The following is a 17,312-nucleotide window of genomic DNA, read 5'->3' on the forward strand; positions in this document are numbered from 1 at the left end:
GAAAAGACGAACCACTGGACAGAGCACTTTTGCTTTGCTGCTTGTTTACCCAAATGTACCAACAAGCCCGTATGAACGTGTCATTGGCTTGAAGTTTGCCACGCTCTTCTGTGGCTGTTTCACGGATACGCCTGCCATGGTTGCTCTGGCTGTGGCCTTCTCCTGCTGTTCACAAGGTTGCAGGTTTGTAGGCCACATTCCGATTAGGGTAGAATGCAAACCCACTCATGCACTGTGCTCTGGGTGCAGGTTAGAGAAGCCTAAGCAATCAAAGTTATAACCCGGATTCCTCCACTACAGCTTCCATCAGTACACACTGTGCATTCTTTTGGGAACGTTAAATACTGCAATTAAAATTTTCAATACATTTACAACACCAGGTCCTCACACACTACTGCTTCAAGTGTCCCTGCGTATGTTGGTTGTAACACCTTAGATACAACTTCAGCTTTATGTGCATCTACAAACACTCGGTTCATCAGCTTTGCTTCGTGCAATTTCACATTGGAAAGGGCCCTATGCAGGCTGCATTTTTCCAAATTTGACTACAGTGTTTTTATAGCGAAGGGCTTCACCTGGCTGTTTGGCTGTTTTCATGGTTGGTGGTCAGATGTTGGACTTCACCACCGATAAGGCGGTGATGCAGAGCACGCATGTTCTCGGACAGCCGAGTTGTGGGACACGTTCGTCGGCGAACATTAACCAATAAAGCTCTGCGAGATGCATGCTGTCCACCTATTACTACCGCCACAGATGTGCTGGTTAACGGCTATGTTCCGCATGGAATTGCGCAATGGAACAACGAATGCTATATAGAGTCAGGTTACCAGCGTAAGGTCACTAGAGGGGACAGAAGAGAGAACAGAGCGTTGTTAGCATGTTTTACCAACAAGCCCAATCTTACACCCTTCTTAATAACTATATAGACATTCTCACTGCAATAAATATATGATGTCAAGTGCCTCATTCCTTTAAAAAAGTGAATAGCTTTCTAGAAGCATGCATTCGCTTATGCCGACCATAATTGTCGATGGTTTCTGCACAAATTTTTCACGATGCCCTTTAATTCACAAGTTCTTTATTGCACGAAGGATTACACATTGGCTTTGTGTAAAGGTCAGACCCCGTAACTCTCGCAGTAGTTGTAACAAATTATTGTTTGTATCGAAATTGTACCAATTTGTTGCACTGCTCATAGCATTGTGTAATGTTCATTCATTTATTTGTATTAACTGAAAGTTATTCTCTCTCTACTGTATTTTTGTATTCACATAACCTCCCTTACTAACTTAATGCCTGAATGGGCCTCTTATGAACGCACTGTAAATAAATTTTAAGAGCCTTGCATCCATGCAGTGACAACCATGGATGCGTAAATCTGAGATAAAGAGAGTCTGTGAGTCAGATTTATTTTGATATTAATGGGGAAAAACACTTCAGTCAGTGATAACGCACTCGTGTTTGTTTTAGTTTGTTCATAATGCATATTCTCGGCACATGTAAACAATGAAAACCAACTCATTGAATAGTATGTCATTACATAAAAAAATTTGCAGATCCAATGCACATGTTAGAATTTATGCGAAGTGAAGCTTTCATGAAGTGGTTAATAAAATAGTATAAAATAGATCATTTCATTCCTTCGTATTTGGCAGTGACACAGTGACAGCGAAGGCAAGGTTTCACATTGCGCTCCGACTTTTTTGTTCGGGGCCACTATTACAACTCAGCGATAAATGTGTTAAGTTTGCTCCGAATTGGAGCAATTTCTTGCGGAGTCTAACCATGAATGCCCTGCTAAATTTGTATTGTTTCTTCTTATTGTGTGTGCTTTTCAATCAGTGACTATTCATTCTTCCCACAATTACTGCTTTCATTTTTGTGTGTAAATTCACCTTTCAACAGCACTTACTAATATAGCGGTCCCGAAAGTTTCTTTGTGGTTATAACTCAGAATGCTCCACCCATTTCATGGCCAATACCTGATAGTGGATTTGAGGCATGAGTATGGGCGAAAACGACGATGACTCCTTGAACAATGTTCAGGGTGTGACATATTGGCGCTATGCACACGCAAGGCAACTCCTGCTGGGTGGAAGGAACGATGCCCTAGCAACAATAAAAAAGCTTCTTTCGCACACGGGAAATATATATATATATATATATATATATATATATATATATTATATGAAAGGGTGTTCTATTCCACTTGCTGAGGCAGTGCATGCCTCAAATGTGTTTGGCTGTGATTGTGCCCGCCATTCTATGACTATGCGCAATTGGTGAAAGTTTCATTGGGCTACATGTTACTGTAATAAATACCATGAAAGAAAAAAAAAATGAAGTATTTGTGACCTAATGGTTAGAGTATTGTGCTTCTGTGCTAGAGGTCCTCCGTTTCAATCTGGCCGTTGGGAGACATTATTAACCTTTATTTATTTAAATATATGTGTACATTTATATATATCCGGATCAAACATCACTGTGACGGCGGAAATTTGCCTTGACTGTCCATATAATTGCTATTGCAATAGTAATAGGGCAGCTTTGATTAGTCAAAGTGACATCACGTTCTATGCTAGCCACTTTGAGAAACACTTCATATCCCAAAATGTCTCTATCCCACGATTTATTCGAGTGTCTATGTAGCAGTCCATTGTGCGTAGTGACCTGGCGAACATGCGTATATTCTACGTTGCACTACATATACGATATGTGGGTTATGTGCGCACATGTTGGTTAGTCATCATTCCAAACAGCTCAACTAGGATGATGCCTTCTGTATTCCGGCAATACTTAATCAGTGAAATGTACGTATTGTATTAAATTGTTTAACATAACCGGTGTGTGTGAGTGCAAGTATGGCAAACAATAAAGATAGCCGGGCTGTTAATCAAACATGATTTACTGCCTCTTCTCATAGACATGAATTACCCTCTTGCGACACTACACGTATAACCACAGGTGCTAAGTAAGAGCCTCATAGTTTGCCAGCACTAGAAAAAATAATTACATTTAAAATGTGTTACTTACGCCTTGATAACCTGCAGAAAGAATTACACTTCCTCAGATGTGTGGTGAGAGTCATGTGCTTAGTTTCAAAATCTTCGCTGTTGTATACCTATGATGTTTTACTCATTTACACATGCAGCAACTTTGATTAGTGCAATGCATCGTGGTTCTGGTTTGCTGGGTGACGGTGTCTAAGCTTGTGCTGTATGTCTAATTTATACATTTTGGAACAGTGATGATATCAGACTTGGCCAAGAAAGGTTGTTAATAAATGTGGCAATAAATGTGTTTCTGGAGGAAGAAAAGTGCTTGAAGAAGCACTTCTGGATGTTTGATGATAGCACCAGCAGGTGGTTGTGTAGCAAGTTTTCTTCAAGCTTTCATTGCTTTCGGCATGTATATTGTAATGGCCCAAGTACTGCATGTGAAATAGTTGATTATAGTTATGCAGCTCAAATATATTGCAGAGTTTCAGCACGTAGTTGATGTCTGTCGGCATAATGAAACTCCCAGGAAATTAAAAATATTGTGTGGCCGGCAATGTTAATTTTCAGCTGAAATCAGTGCACATGTTTTGGGAGGGGGTGACGATGCGCAATGTAGGGTTGAAAGACCAGCGTCCGTCCGTGTCTACCGCTTTTCCTTGTATACTCGTGTATTCGCTGCTACCTCCTTTTTCAAGTTCATATTTATGTCCAATGCAGGAAGATGCCCTCTCCCTGCGATCTCCGATTACCCCTGCATTTCGCATGATGATTCCAACTTGCACCTGCAAATTTCGTAACTTCATCACCCCACCTAGTTTTCTGCCGTCCTTGACTGCGCTTCCCGTCTCTTGGTATCTATTCTGCAACTCTAATGGTCCACCGGTTATCCAACCTACGTATTACATGGCCTGCCCATCTCCATTTTTTTCTCTTAATGTCAATTAGAATATCGCGGCTATATACAAGCTCACATTGTGTTAATTGATAAATTAGGATGACATGCCAAACTCCACCATTCGACGCTGAAAGTGGCACGGCTTAAAATGTGGACTCCGACTCGTGCGACTCTGGCTCGACTCGTGCGTGACGATTACGAAACTCTCTCTGTGGACGAAAGTAAACTCATAGCTGTCGAAGATTTGTAAAGGCAGTACGTATCGTAAGCAACCTCGGGTCCTTCGTGTCACCGCGCTTTCCGGTTGACGTCTTGTTGCCGATCTCGGAGGCCCACCAAGACGTCAGCGCCATCTGCTTGTTTCGCACTACAACGACATAAAAGCCGTGTTATGGCATCAGATACGTCACCGCAGCCGTGGCCTCGTCGTTGGGTGTCCGCCTCGGCTGCGGGAGGTCGTGGGTTCGAAGCCACGCGGCCGCCGGTTACCCACCGGTTTTCCAAAAATGGGCACAGGCGACCCCCGGCCCGACACTCGGCTTTCTTCAGGGGTGAATCGCTCTGGGAAAGGAGCCCGCGCCGTGCAAATCCCGTCGAAACCCTGTGGGCACAACCCTGACACAGGGGGAGAGACAACTCCGCACCGCGCGTTCCGACGCCAGCTACAAACCACGAGCAGTGTTTATCACTCGCAACTCAAATCCCACAGAGCAGTGTTTGCCACTGACAACTCTACCTACAAGCTTTCAAGCTACCGCACCTAAAGCGTGCAAAACCTTGAGACACTGGAGCTGCATGTTACGCGGTTCCCGCTCACAGACCGTGTGACTGGCTCGCATCGCAACACGGCTGATGTGCCTGACGGGTGGCACATCTGAGGGGCTCCTTTTTTTCTTTTCTTTAAAATTTACAAGTTTTCTCTGGTATTGGCGTGCGTCTCTCGCCACATTGAGAAAGCACTTTATATTCCAAAATTTCATCTACCCCAGGATTGCCTGAAGTGTCTACGTAGTGGTCCATTGTGTATATTGACCTGGCGAGCAAGCGTATATTCTTCGTTGCGCTAGATACGATATGTGGGATATGTGTTTACACGCTGCTTTAGTCATCATTCCAAAATGTTCAACTGTATATATAGGATGATGCCTTCTGTATTCCGGCAATACTTTCGCAGTGACAGGTATTGCATTAAATTGTTGAACATATTGGTTAGCATTTCTTGCTGTGGTGTCCATTGGCATTCGATGTACACTAGTGTGTGCGAGTGTGGCGTCAAGATAGCGAGGCTGTGAATAAAACGTGACTAATTACTGCCCCTTCTAATGAACATGAGTTATACCCTCTTGCGACACTACACGTGTAACCACAGATGCCAAGAGCCTCATAGCTTGCCAGCACACGCACACACGCACACACACACACACACACACACACACACACACACACACAAACACGCGCGCGCGCGCGAGAGAGAGTAATGTGCTCAGTTTCAAAATTTCTGCTGTATGATAATCATGTTTTGATGATATTTTACTGACGGCTAGATTTGACACGCTGCGCATCAACTTTTATTAGTGCAAGGAATCATGGTTGTGGTATGCTGATCAGTGACTTTGTCCCTGCGCGCTTTATTCATACATTTTGGGACACTGCTGATCAGACTCGTGCTAGAAAATTTGTTAATATATGTGGCAATAAATGCGTTTTGGAAAAAAAAAAATGCTTGAAGCGACACTTCTGCAGATGTTTGATGATGGCACCAGTACGTGGTTGGGCAGCAATTAAGAAGCTTCAAGCTTTCATTGCTTTCGGCAATAATGTATATCGGGAGGAATATTGTAAAGGCCCAAGTATTTGCATGTGAAATAGTTGATTATAGTTATGCAGCTCAAATATATTGCAGAGTTTCAGCACGGAGTTGATGTCTGTCGGCATAATGAAACTAGCAGAAAATTAAAAAAGATTCAGCCACTTCTGTAGTGCTGTTCTGTTATTTAATGATGCGAAAGGTGTAAGAAATGTGGAAAAACAGGTAGCCTGTTAGTTGACTGTAAGGGTTACAAACAATTCTATGCAATATAGGCTTTATTTTGTATGCATGACAGTTTGGCATGTGCAAATGCTCACAGGAGCATGAGTAATAATTAACATCCATGATCAACACACTCACTCTCATGCAAAGCTGACCGCAAAAGCAGGAAGATTAACTTTGACAATCATAGAATAAGTGAGGAGATGCTCGTGCGCGTAGTAAGTATATAGCACATTTTGATTCGAGGGCAGACGTGGTGGGTGTAATGAAATTTCGTTTTACTCAGATTGCATGTTTTGAAAGCTTTTCATGGTTGGGGGTCACATAGACGCACACAACTGACTCTCGATCTACATGCTCAACAGCTGGAAACTGCCGCTTATAAATTGCCTATGTGGCGAAAGCCCATCCCCCAAAAGCCTTCCCTTAATATATATTATTTACGACTAGGACACTGTAGACTTTAATATTGTCCTGTGATGTTCTTATCCTTTTTCTTTACGTAATAATTACATTATCCTGTACACATCATATATGTGGAGGCTGTGGGTTAATTTGGCTCCGACGGGCGGCAACCTGTTCTTTTTTTTTTTGTCCACTCTAATTTCCCTTTTAATTAATTATCAATATGAGGATGTTAGGTGTAGGGTCAATTTTCATCTCTAATACATCCAGGCTGGTGAACAAGTGCATTCTTTTTTTTTTTTTAACGTTCTGTTACTCCTGTGCTTTCCTTGGCTTCATTTATGTGCTACATGCACGTGTACACACACTCAGAGCACACAACTTGCAATGACCAAACACTCTTACAATGATACTTTACTGGTGTTCTCTGTGTAGGACAGTGCTATTTTTAAGGTTGCAGGGCTACTCGCCGTCGTGGCGTAGTGGCTGGCGTTGCGCTAGGGCGCGGGATCGAATCCCGGCCGCGGCGGCCGCATTTCGATGGGGGGTGAAATGTAAAAACGCCCGTGTACCGTGCATTGAGTGCACGTTAAAGAGCCCCGGGTGGCCAAAATCAAACCGGAGTTTCCTGACTACGGCGTGCCTCAAAATCAAATCGTGGTTTTGGCACGTGAAATCCCGGAATTAGATTTTTTTTCCTGATCTGAATGCGCCAGTGGAAACATATGAGCGGAGAGAAAAAAAAAAGGAATGCGTGGTTATACCCGTATACTAGCTCACATTTGGTTAATTGATTAATTAGGATGACGAGCTAACTTACTCCACCATTCGGCGCTGAAAGCGGCACGTCTCAAGATGTGGACCCCGAGATTACCGCGCGATGCTGGCTCGACTCGTACGTGACGATTACGAAACTCTCTCTATGGACGAAAGTGAAGCTATAGCTGTCAAAGCTACGGTAAAGGCTTTGTAAAGGCAGTACGCGTCGTAAGCAACCTCGTATCCTATCACCGTGCTTGCGGTGGACTCCGCGTTGCTGATCTCAGGGGACCACCAAGACGTCAGCGCCATCTGTTCGTTTCGTACTACAACGATAAAAGCCGTGCTATGCCATCGGATACGTCACCGCAGCCGTGGCCTCGTCGTTGGGTGTCCGCCTCGGCTGCGGGAGGTCGTGGGTTCGAAGCCACGCGGCCGCCGGTTACCCACCGGTTTTCCAAAAATGGGCACAGGCGACCCCCGGCCCGACACTCGGCTTTCCTCAGGGGTGAATCGCTCTGGGAAAGGAGCCCGCGCCGCGCAAATCCCGTCAAACCCTGTGGGCACAAACCCTGATAAAGGGGGGGCAGAGACAACTCTGAACTGGGCGTTCCGACGCCAGCTACAAAACTACGAGCAGTGTTTATACCTGCTACTCAACTCATGACAGTGTTTACACTGAGCATAAACCCAAGCTACCGCACCGAAAGCGTGCAAAACTTGAGGCACTGGAGCTGCATGTTACGCGGTTCCCGCTCACAGACCGCATGACTGGCTCGCATCGCAACACGGCGGATGTGCCTGACGGGTGGCACATCTGAGGGGCTCCTTTTTTTTTTTTTTTTTCATTTTGTTTAAAATTTACGCTAAATTTTCTCAGGTTTTGCCGTCCATCTCTCGCTTAGTAACCTGGGTAGGAACATTAAGCATATCAATGTTTACAAATGTGATTGGACAAAATGCATCACCTCCAAGACAGGTTTAGGAGGTGTTATATGACACGCGGAAATAACCAAACATACTGTATGTTAATGAAGTTACGTGATTAAGCAAAGTGTTAATAAACCATTGGGTTCGTTTTTAGGACCACCCAGGAAATAACATCGACACGGCTAGGTCATATAATGATCGTTATACTTAATGTTAGGCTGTTCTTACGCGTCGTTAAAAAAGATAAATTAATACTTGTGAAATGGCAGTTCGACGTTATAGAGGATGTTCATAATGAGTGGGTCGCGTCTGCGTTAATATACGTTTTATATAGGAAATAAAACAACATGAGCATATTTCAATTAAGACCGATCTGACGAATATATACGGAGTAGCTGGTCATCAAATATAGCGTCAGACGCATGTTGAGGTAACTATGTTAACGTTAATTACGATCCCATCTAAGGTCATGTGTTAATGTTAAGCCAAGGTACATGTACGTCTTAATCGGATTTTAAGTGTCCATGGTATTATATGCAAACGTGCCCGGGCCACGAAATTGGCCGCCGCTTCGAATAACAATGAGAACTATCTTTGCCAAGTGTGCTGCTGCACTCGAACACACAAATAGCTGTGGAGGGTCTAATAATTGTATGTATACGGATCTGCTTTGAAATAATCATAACAACAAAAACATGGCCGTGAAATGAAGGCGGTCATGTAGGCTCCATAATTGTGAAATAGGGAGCCTACATGCAATGCCTGTTTGTTAGCGCCATCTGTCGCTATTACAGCAAAACGTGGCGGCATGCGCTGTGTTTTGCCGTAGCAGCGATGGATGGCGAAACCGTTTTGTTGCTGTTTTCTCTCGCATTCGCAGACGACGTGAAGACAGAGGCATAGAATTGAGTAAAGCCGGCACATTGGACGTCAATCAGAAGCTTTCCTGTGCGAATTCACCGTGCTTCCGTCTTCCACCCTGCCAATCCTTTGTTTTCTACATAGAATAAAGAACCCTCTTCTATTACACTTTCACCGACGTTTTCGTCTCGGTCTGTGCACGCTCTTTCGCCGAGCAAATGCCAGCGCCATCTACCGCGTCAAATGTGAAGCGTAGCGACGTAACCCAATGCCTCGTATCGTTGCGTGGACGCCTCAAGCTGTGCGTCCGCCTACGTATTTATGCGAACCTACTACGTCGAATTTATTTGTGTTGTTCCAAATGTTGCACAAAAATGAGCGATCGACCTGTATTCGTGAACAAAGCTAACAAGAGTACGGAGCTACCAAGTTCTGGCATTGGACCCGCCCAAAGCCAATCGGGAGATCATCCTGATTGGCTTGAAACGTTGCATGTCTAATGCACTCGACGTAAAGTCTTATATAGGGACTTTAACTCGACGGCGCCTAGGACGACATCACTTGGGGTGCCGGGGAGGCCTGCGAAGCGTAACCGAGGGGGACGACTTCTCCGGCAGTTCTGACGAAGCTTGTGACATCGACTAGCGATATTTTCAGTAGCCTGCGGTAAATGAAGGTGTGTCAAAGTTCAAAGTTTCTCGTTTTCTTCAAAAACATATGTGCCGACCTATATTCGATTTTTTTAAAAATTTCTCGGTGAGTTCAATATGTAGGGGTCGACCTATATTCGTGTTCGAACTAAATTCGACCAAATACAGTAGTTGATTTGGTGTTCGCATTTCGCGATCGACACATCTTGTGAACGGTGTAATGCATAAACATATGCAAACATTGAATGCGTGTTCGAACTAAATTCGACCAAATACAGTAGTTGATTTGGTGTTCGCATTTCGCGATCGACACATCTTGTGAACGGTGTAATGCATAAACATATGCAAACATTGAATGGGATTGCAGTTTGGATGTGAGGATGAAAATAAACGTAATTGTGCGCATCGCACTTAGTCGTATAGCGTTTATAATTAACCGCTTCGTTTCACATACGCTACGTGCGTAAAATTAAATAATTCTTCTAGAAAAAAAATTGAGCGTATTTTCCAAGTGGCGTTACAAGCGCACGCAAATACGTGTATGAATTCAGCCAACAGACGATAAAACCCAGGAACGCATATAGGGGGAAATGGTTTTTCTTATAATTGCAATGCAGCAGTAATCATAGATGAGGGTCAAATTTGCAGAGCAGCATCATATATAATCATAATTTAGGCATCCTCGAGATATTAAGCGCAAGTTTGACAAACTCGAACTGGCACAGGCATGATCGGCATCTGAGACGTAAGTACACCCAACACTTGCGCAGGTACGTACATCAGACGCGCGTAAGCGGGGTTAAAACGGCGCTTGCGCCCCTGTGCTGAGTCGTCTGCTGCGCTGCAGCTGTAGTTAGCCTCTGTGCAGCTGCACCGACTTGGTGCTGCACCAAGTCGGCACCGACAACAGAGATGGTGCAGCAAAATTACGAACCAGCCCTGCACCTTTTAAAACGAACGGCGTGGTTCAAGGGGCGCTATTGCTGCACCGCTGAAAACGAATGTTATAGGGTGCAGCACCTCGTGAACTGGTTCAGGTGGTGCAGACGAATTGAACAGACCTTTTTTATTGTTTGAGAGGTGGAACCAAGTTTGAAACACAGGCGTGGTGTATAAACGTCTGATAAAGGATAAACGTCGAACTTTTTTGGGGCATTCCCTTCAGATTCGATATATCCGGTTTCGAGTGTAGTGACCTTTGGAAAGATAAACAATATATGTTATAAAATGGGACTTAGTGCACAATTAAATAAGACTTGTCACTAGTGAATCCCTGTACGGTACAGTTAAACAAGAAATAAGAAAAATGGCAGAAGTGCCCGGTGAAGTCCAACTGACATATGCATTGAGAAATAGCAATATACACAGGGGGAAAAGAAAGTTACTGGCTTAAGTTGTTAAACCACATGCTCTTTTCTACAGAGCGAAATAATGTCAAATGGCTGGGGTGTTTGGGTGAAACCGGCGCCTTTCTTTGAATGGCCACGCTATAGATTTGCTGGATTTGACCTCAATTCCATCGCTATGTCAAATACATGCTCCAAACCGGCACGCATGCTGCGTCACGTCTTTAGTGGACTGGGCGTGGCACGTCGATCTACGCCTTGAATTACGAGGGCATTTAAAGCCTCCGGCTTCGACCAGCGTGTTGGCGGGTGCGGTGTGGGGCAAGAGAGGGGAAGCGCTTGGCACGGTATCACTCGGGACTCGGAAAAACAGTCGACAGTTGGTCTACCACAGCCGCTCGTGCGCCGCCGTTCCAGTGCGGTTTCAACATTTTCGCGCCACTCCTGTCAAACTCTCGAAAGCGATTAATCGAACAGGCCTAATCGATTAAGTCGATTAAATGAAAGGTGGACATCGATGAAGATTAATTATTTTGCGGGATACATTTAATCGATTAATACATTAATCGTTCATCGATAATAGCAACCCTAGAGCAAGCGCCCCGCGAACGGAGAATCGTGCGCTGGAACCGTCATCCGTTGAACCGGAAGCGCCTAGCAGACGACGCGTCCCATTATGGCATCTTCGAGTGGTCGTTTCAGAGCGCTCTGGCCGTGCTACAAAAGTGGTGAAAAACGGCTTTAAAGCTGTATTACGACAATAACCGGGTATGGAAGTGATGATTCTGCTTCATTATCATCAGAGGGACCCGTTTCTGCAAACGGTAACGCTTAGTAACCGTTTTACACGACCTTTGTAGCACCACCAGAGCGCTCTAACACGACCAGCCGAAGATGCCATTAGACTTCACTAGGGAGCCTACATTCAAGCGGCGTTGCATGCAGGCTCCCTTGCCTTCACGAGCTTGCGCCTCGCCTAGTGATTGCAGATACAACTGGTGTACTACAACTTTTTTTTTTTTAATGTTCAATTTCTTTATGCTTTCCTTGGCTTCATTGTCAGCAGTTGGATGTATGTGCCTCATGCGCGCGCACACATTCTGTACACACAGCTCAATGATTGACGACTTACAAGTACACGTCCGATAGGGTGGCGCCCTCTGGATTTAAAATGCGTAACTAGGCAACGCGCTTTTACTAAATGAACGCGGCGGAAGCAATTTTGTGAGCCGAAAGTACGTCATAGGCGTGCGTCCAAAACCTGACGCCTATGACGTGCTTAAAACCTGACGCCTATGACGTGCTTCTGGCTCTCGCAATCGCGTGCGGCGCATTGAAGCTGAAAAAGCATAGCCTTTAAGCCACGCATTTCAACTCCAGAGGGCGCCACCCTATGGCATGTGGATTTGGACACCCCTATTGGCGGCACGACAACATAAATCACAGCGATCATACCGAAAAATTAAAAAAAAGAAAAGCAGTACGAGTTATTCGAGCAAGCTTGGGGAGGAAGCGGTCCGGGCCGAGTTTTTATGGTGTACGCCGCGTTGCCGATCTTGGAGGTCACCAAGACTCCAGCGCCATCTGTGCCTTCTTTTCTGTTCTTTTTTTTTTCTTCTCCCACTAAAGCGATTCAAAACCCGCCTTGTGGCGTCCGTTACGCCACCGCAGCCGTGGCCTCGTCGTTGAGTGTCCGCCTCGGCTGCGGGAGGTCGTGGGTTCAAAGCCACGCGGCCGCCGGTTACCCACCGGTTTTTCAAAAATGGGCACAGGCGACCCCCGGCCCGACACTCGGCCCCCCTCAGGGGTGAATCGCACTGGGAAAAGGAGCCCGCGCCTCGTGAATCCCGTCAAACCCTGTGGGCACACCCCGACAAAAGGGGAATGTACCCTGACCACGGCCGGGCTCGACTGGCGCGCGCGCTCGCTTCTTACGGCCTTCTCACCCGTCGGGGAAACAATGGGAGAGTTTCTCAGCACGTTTCGCCGCCCGTCGGCGGTAGGGGCGCTGCGACCCTGACCCTGCTCCGCGTACATGCGCTTGCCTTCGCGCTCGCACGATCGTTTTCCCGCGCATTTTATTCGGTGCTCTGTCAGTGTCGGTCTGTATGAAGTAATTTGTGGTCTCCGCGCCCAAAAGGACACTAATAAAATTCTCCATCCATCCATCCTGAAGACGGTCGTACAGCCTTAAGTACGCGCTGCCACAGCCAAGACTTGGCGCCGTTCATTGCACATCGGTATATAACTGTTGGGTGATGGTGTATTGCTGTCTTCCGTATTGCAAGTCCCGTTCCGGGAAAACACCCGGTGTTTCTTTTCACCAGTTCCCAAGCAATGAGTTTCTAGCTCGAGTTTCTAGCGCTTTTGGACAAGATAGCATCAACTAATAAAGGGGAATTATAAGATGGACATAACAAAGATCGTAGCCTTCTCCCCCGGATGCGCTACTCGGCAAGTACATAATTTCACTATAACTCCTTTTTCCTCACGCAGCAACTCTTTTAAGCATTCTTTTTTTTCCGCGCACAGTAGCGGACTGGAACCAGCTAAAAAATGACGTCGTCTCTGCGCCAACATTAACTTCTTTTTTATCATGTTTACAATGACATTATTTTGTTTGTTCCATGTTTGCAGTGACAGTGTTTTACTTCTTTAGAGTAACGTTGAGTGTGCCCAACCTGTACGCTTTGTATTTATTCAAATAACAGTTTTCTTTATTAACGTGTGCATTTTCTGTACATACCAATGTATTCGTTATGCTTGTACCACCCTGCTAATATCACCGCATGGTGATTGCAGTATTTATTAAATAAATATAAATAATTAATAGCGGTTTTTTTTCGATAAAGCCTCCGAACACCTGCCACGCAGGAATATACAAGAAGTACTCGAAAGAGCAGTGCAGCCCTATTTACAACGCGCTCCCATCTTCAGCTGCCCTGAAGGTGTTGACGACAGTCATGCGATACGATCCGCAAATCTAATTACCGAGAAGTTTCTGAGAATACTCCTTGTAAATCAGTCAAACCAACTGACTGAAGAAAACGACAAGCCTTGGGCCTATGTACACAAGTCGCCAAGGAAACACTTTAGATTGTAATTGTGAATAAGACACATTTGTGAGCTACTGTGCCCGCAAGTTTTCGCCTGAAAGTATGGCAACCATTGTAGGTGCATACGAGCAATAAATATTTGTTTTCATTCCTCAAAATGCATTTTATGGCGGAGAGCTGTTCTCCCGGCGCATGCAGCCCCAGTGAACTTAAAGAAGCTCGATGTATTAATACAGTTACACTGCATCCATTTATAAGAAGCCTAGATGAAACATTTACGAGTCCTCTACAATTAGGCGACTTGTTCTTGAATGTACGGTGAGGTAAGAAGCGCGCCCGACCCAATCTTCCAGCATTGCGCCCGCTGCACAGATCGGCTGGGAGCAGCTGAGCAAGAGGGTGGGGTCGCAGCGCCCCCCTCCAAGCAGCGGCGATAGGCATGAACTAGCCCCGATGCGAAGGCCGTAAGAAGCGAGCGCGCGCGCCAGTCGAGCCCGGCCGTGCCCTGACAAAGGGGGAGAGAAAACTCCGCACGAGCGCTCCGACGCAGTCTACAAACAAAAACCGAAGCAGTGTTTATAATAAACACTGTAAACATCAGAAGCTACCGCACCGAAAGCGTGCGAAACCTTGAGACACTGGAGCTGCATGTTACGCGGTTCCCGCCCACAGACCGCGCGACTGGCTCGCATCGCAACACGGCCGATGTGCCTGACGGGTGGCACATCGCAGGGGCTCCTTTTTTGCTTTATTTTCTTTTAAATCTGTCTATTTTTCTACTGCGTTGGCGTCTCTTTCTCGCTTCGTAAACGGGGACGATCACCGGGTCTATAAACTTCCATTCCCACCGTTTGGTGCGCACCAGCGTGAAACATGTCAGTGTGTACGAATGTGATTGCGCAAAATAGATGGACAATAAGCGCTGCAACAGCGTGGTTAAAGCAGAACTAACCAAACACATGGTAATAAAGTTACGATTAACCAAATTTATGTCAATCAACCATAGGCCGGGTTGTAGGTAACCCTCACGAAATATAATAGCAATTAACACGGCTAGCTCATATATAATGGTCAAAATAGAGATCTGTATTCGCGTGTTCATAGAGCTGCAGTGCTCACGTGTCATGTAATAAAAAAAAAAAAAGAAAAAAAAAGGAATACTTTCGATCTGGGTATGAAATGATATTTCGTACATGATCTTCAGTCCAGTAAGCCTGGCTGGAATTTCGAAAGTGAAAACGCCCACTTGTTGTAAGTCAATTTTAGTGCCTTTCCATGGAGATCTTCTAGTTAACTAGTTGTTCAACGATGGGAAACAACACAGCATGGGCATATTCCAAGACCGATCTGACGAAAGTGTACGTTTTATGCTAGTAGCTAATTAGTTCTTGGGGGTGTTATATGGTCCGTAGTTAAGTGTGAGACGCCTGTTAAAAAAAAAAGGGAAAAAAAACTTTTTTTTTTTCTGTGCTGACGTTAGAGGTAATGACGTTAATATAACGATCACATCTAAGCCCATGTGTTAATGTTAAGCCAAGGTACATGTACGTTTTATTCCGATTTTATAAGTGTGGTCACTGTGGTGTTTTGTATATCGTACTCCAAACGTGCCCGCCACTAAATTGGTCGCCGGTTCGAAGCACAATCTTAGCCAAGTGCGCTGCTGCACTCGAAGGAACAAAATGCTGTGGAGGGTCTAGTGATTGTATACAGCCTAGCATTGAAATAATCACAACATATAATAATTACAGCAAAAAATTCAGAGCCCTCACACTATGTGAATATGGAAGACCAACGAAGCTGTTGGTTTTGTTAATTTTATTTTAAATATTTTATTTCGGTGGTTGTGTTGAATGGTTGAAAAGAAAGAACACTTATGTATGAGCCACTCGTGATTTCTTTCTTTCTTTCTTTCTTTCTTTCTTTCTTTCTTTCTTTCTTTCTTTCTTTCTTTCTTTCTTTCTTGTCCCGCATATCTTTTGCTCATACGCGCATATACAACGCGGGTATGCGCCAGACGTGATTTTATTAAGGCGAAATAAGTCAGTGCCACGCCGGACTCAAATCAGATTGATTTTATAATAAAGTTTACGTTCTTCTTCCTTTACATTTTAAAGGAGGCATTGATTAAGCTCCATAATTGTGAAAGTAATCGTGGCGCCATCTGTCGTCATTACAGCAACACTTGGCTGCGCACTCCGTGTTTTGCCGTAGCAGCGATAGATGGCGAACCCGTTTTGTTGCCTTTTTTTCGCCTCTCGCATTCGCAGACGACGTCGACGACAGAGGCATAGAATTGAGTAAAACAGATATGTTAGACGTCAGTCAGCTTTTCTGCTCGCATTTCTCGAGCGAATTTCTTTCACCGTGCCTGCCATTTTCTGTTACACTTTCACTAGAGTGCACTACAGTCCTGTTCCAGCTCACTAATACGTTCACCAACGCGACCTTCTCGGTCTGCGACGATCTTTCGCCGAGCAACACGCCAGCGCCATCTGGCACGTCAAATGGGAAGCGTGGCGGCGTAGCCATAACCCGCGCCTCGCGGACCCTGCAACGTCACCGCAGTCGTGGCCCAGTGGTAAAGTGCCCGCCTCGACTGCGGGAGGTCGCGGGTTCGATTCTCGCTGCCGCCGGGCACCCACCGGTTCGCCGCAATGGGTACAAGCGTCCCCCGGCCTGGCACTTGGCTTTCTCAGGGGGTTGATAAAGCTTGGGAAAGGAGCCCGCGCCCTGAAGGCCCGTCGAAAGACTCGCGAGCCAAAACTGTTGACCCCACTCCGGGGGTGAGTGGGGAAAGGGTCGAGTGCGGACCCACGTGTCGCTCTGAGGTGGGGGACAAGGCGCGACGACGACGAAGTCACAGACGTGTGCACGGTCGAGTGGGACCCACAAACGTGTAGCTGTCCTAGCAGGCGGGACACCACGACGACGAAAGTAAGTCGCAGACGTGCGCGGAAGATGACGTGCCCTGCAGGCGGCACAAGCTGTAAGACGAAAGAGCAGCGTGGGCGCGGTACCAGCTCGCGATGCCGCGTGACCTGGCTCACAAACGCATGGGCGGTGTGCTTGTGACGGGTAGCACACCCTGGGGCTCCTTTTTTTTTTTTAATGTGTAGTGTAAAGAGAGAGAGAAGAGACTTTATTTGCACCCGTCCACTAGATGACGGGGTAGAGGCTTCAGCCTAAACCCACACTCATCATCCCTTGGGACGCGGCGGCGGTCAGGGCGAGACCGATGACTTGCCGTTGTGCATTTTCTTCGTTGAGTAGCAAGGACTCCCAGGATTCTCTGCATCTATCTGGCTCACCAAAGTTAGGACAGGTCCAAGCCATGTGGACTAAGTCCGCTATACGATTACAATGCGTACACTGAGGG

The 17,312-nt window shown here is 45.8% G+C and overlaps 1 long non-coding RNA gene across 1 annotated transcript; it reads left to right on the forward strand.

The window, feature by feature from the left end:
- The first annotated feature begins 16,500 nt into the window (after window positions 1-16,500).
- Window positions 16,501-17,035, forward strand: LOC119453026 (uncharacterized). Its single transcript, XR_007466983.1, has 2 exons — window positions 16,501-16,838; window positions 16,876-17,035. It is a non-coding gene; the product is annotated as an uncharacterized LOC119453026 (long non-coding RNA).
- The last annotated feature ends 277 nt before the right edge of the window (window positions 17,036-17,312 follow it).

This window comes from Dermacentor silvarum, chromosome 5 (genome assembly GCF_013339745.2).
Source record: "Dermacentor silvarum isolate Dsil-2018 chromosome 5, BIME_Dsil_1.4, whole genome shotgun sequence".
Lineage (NCBI taxonomy): Eukaryota > Metazoa > Arthropoda > Arachnida > Ixodida > Ixodidae > Dermacentor > Dermacentor silvarum.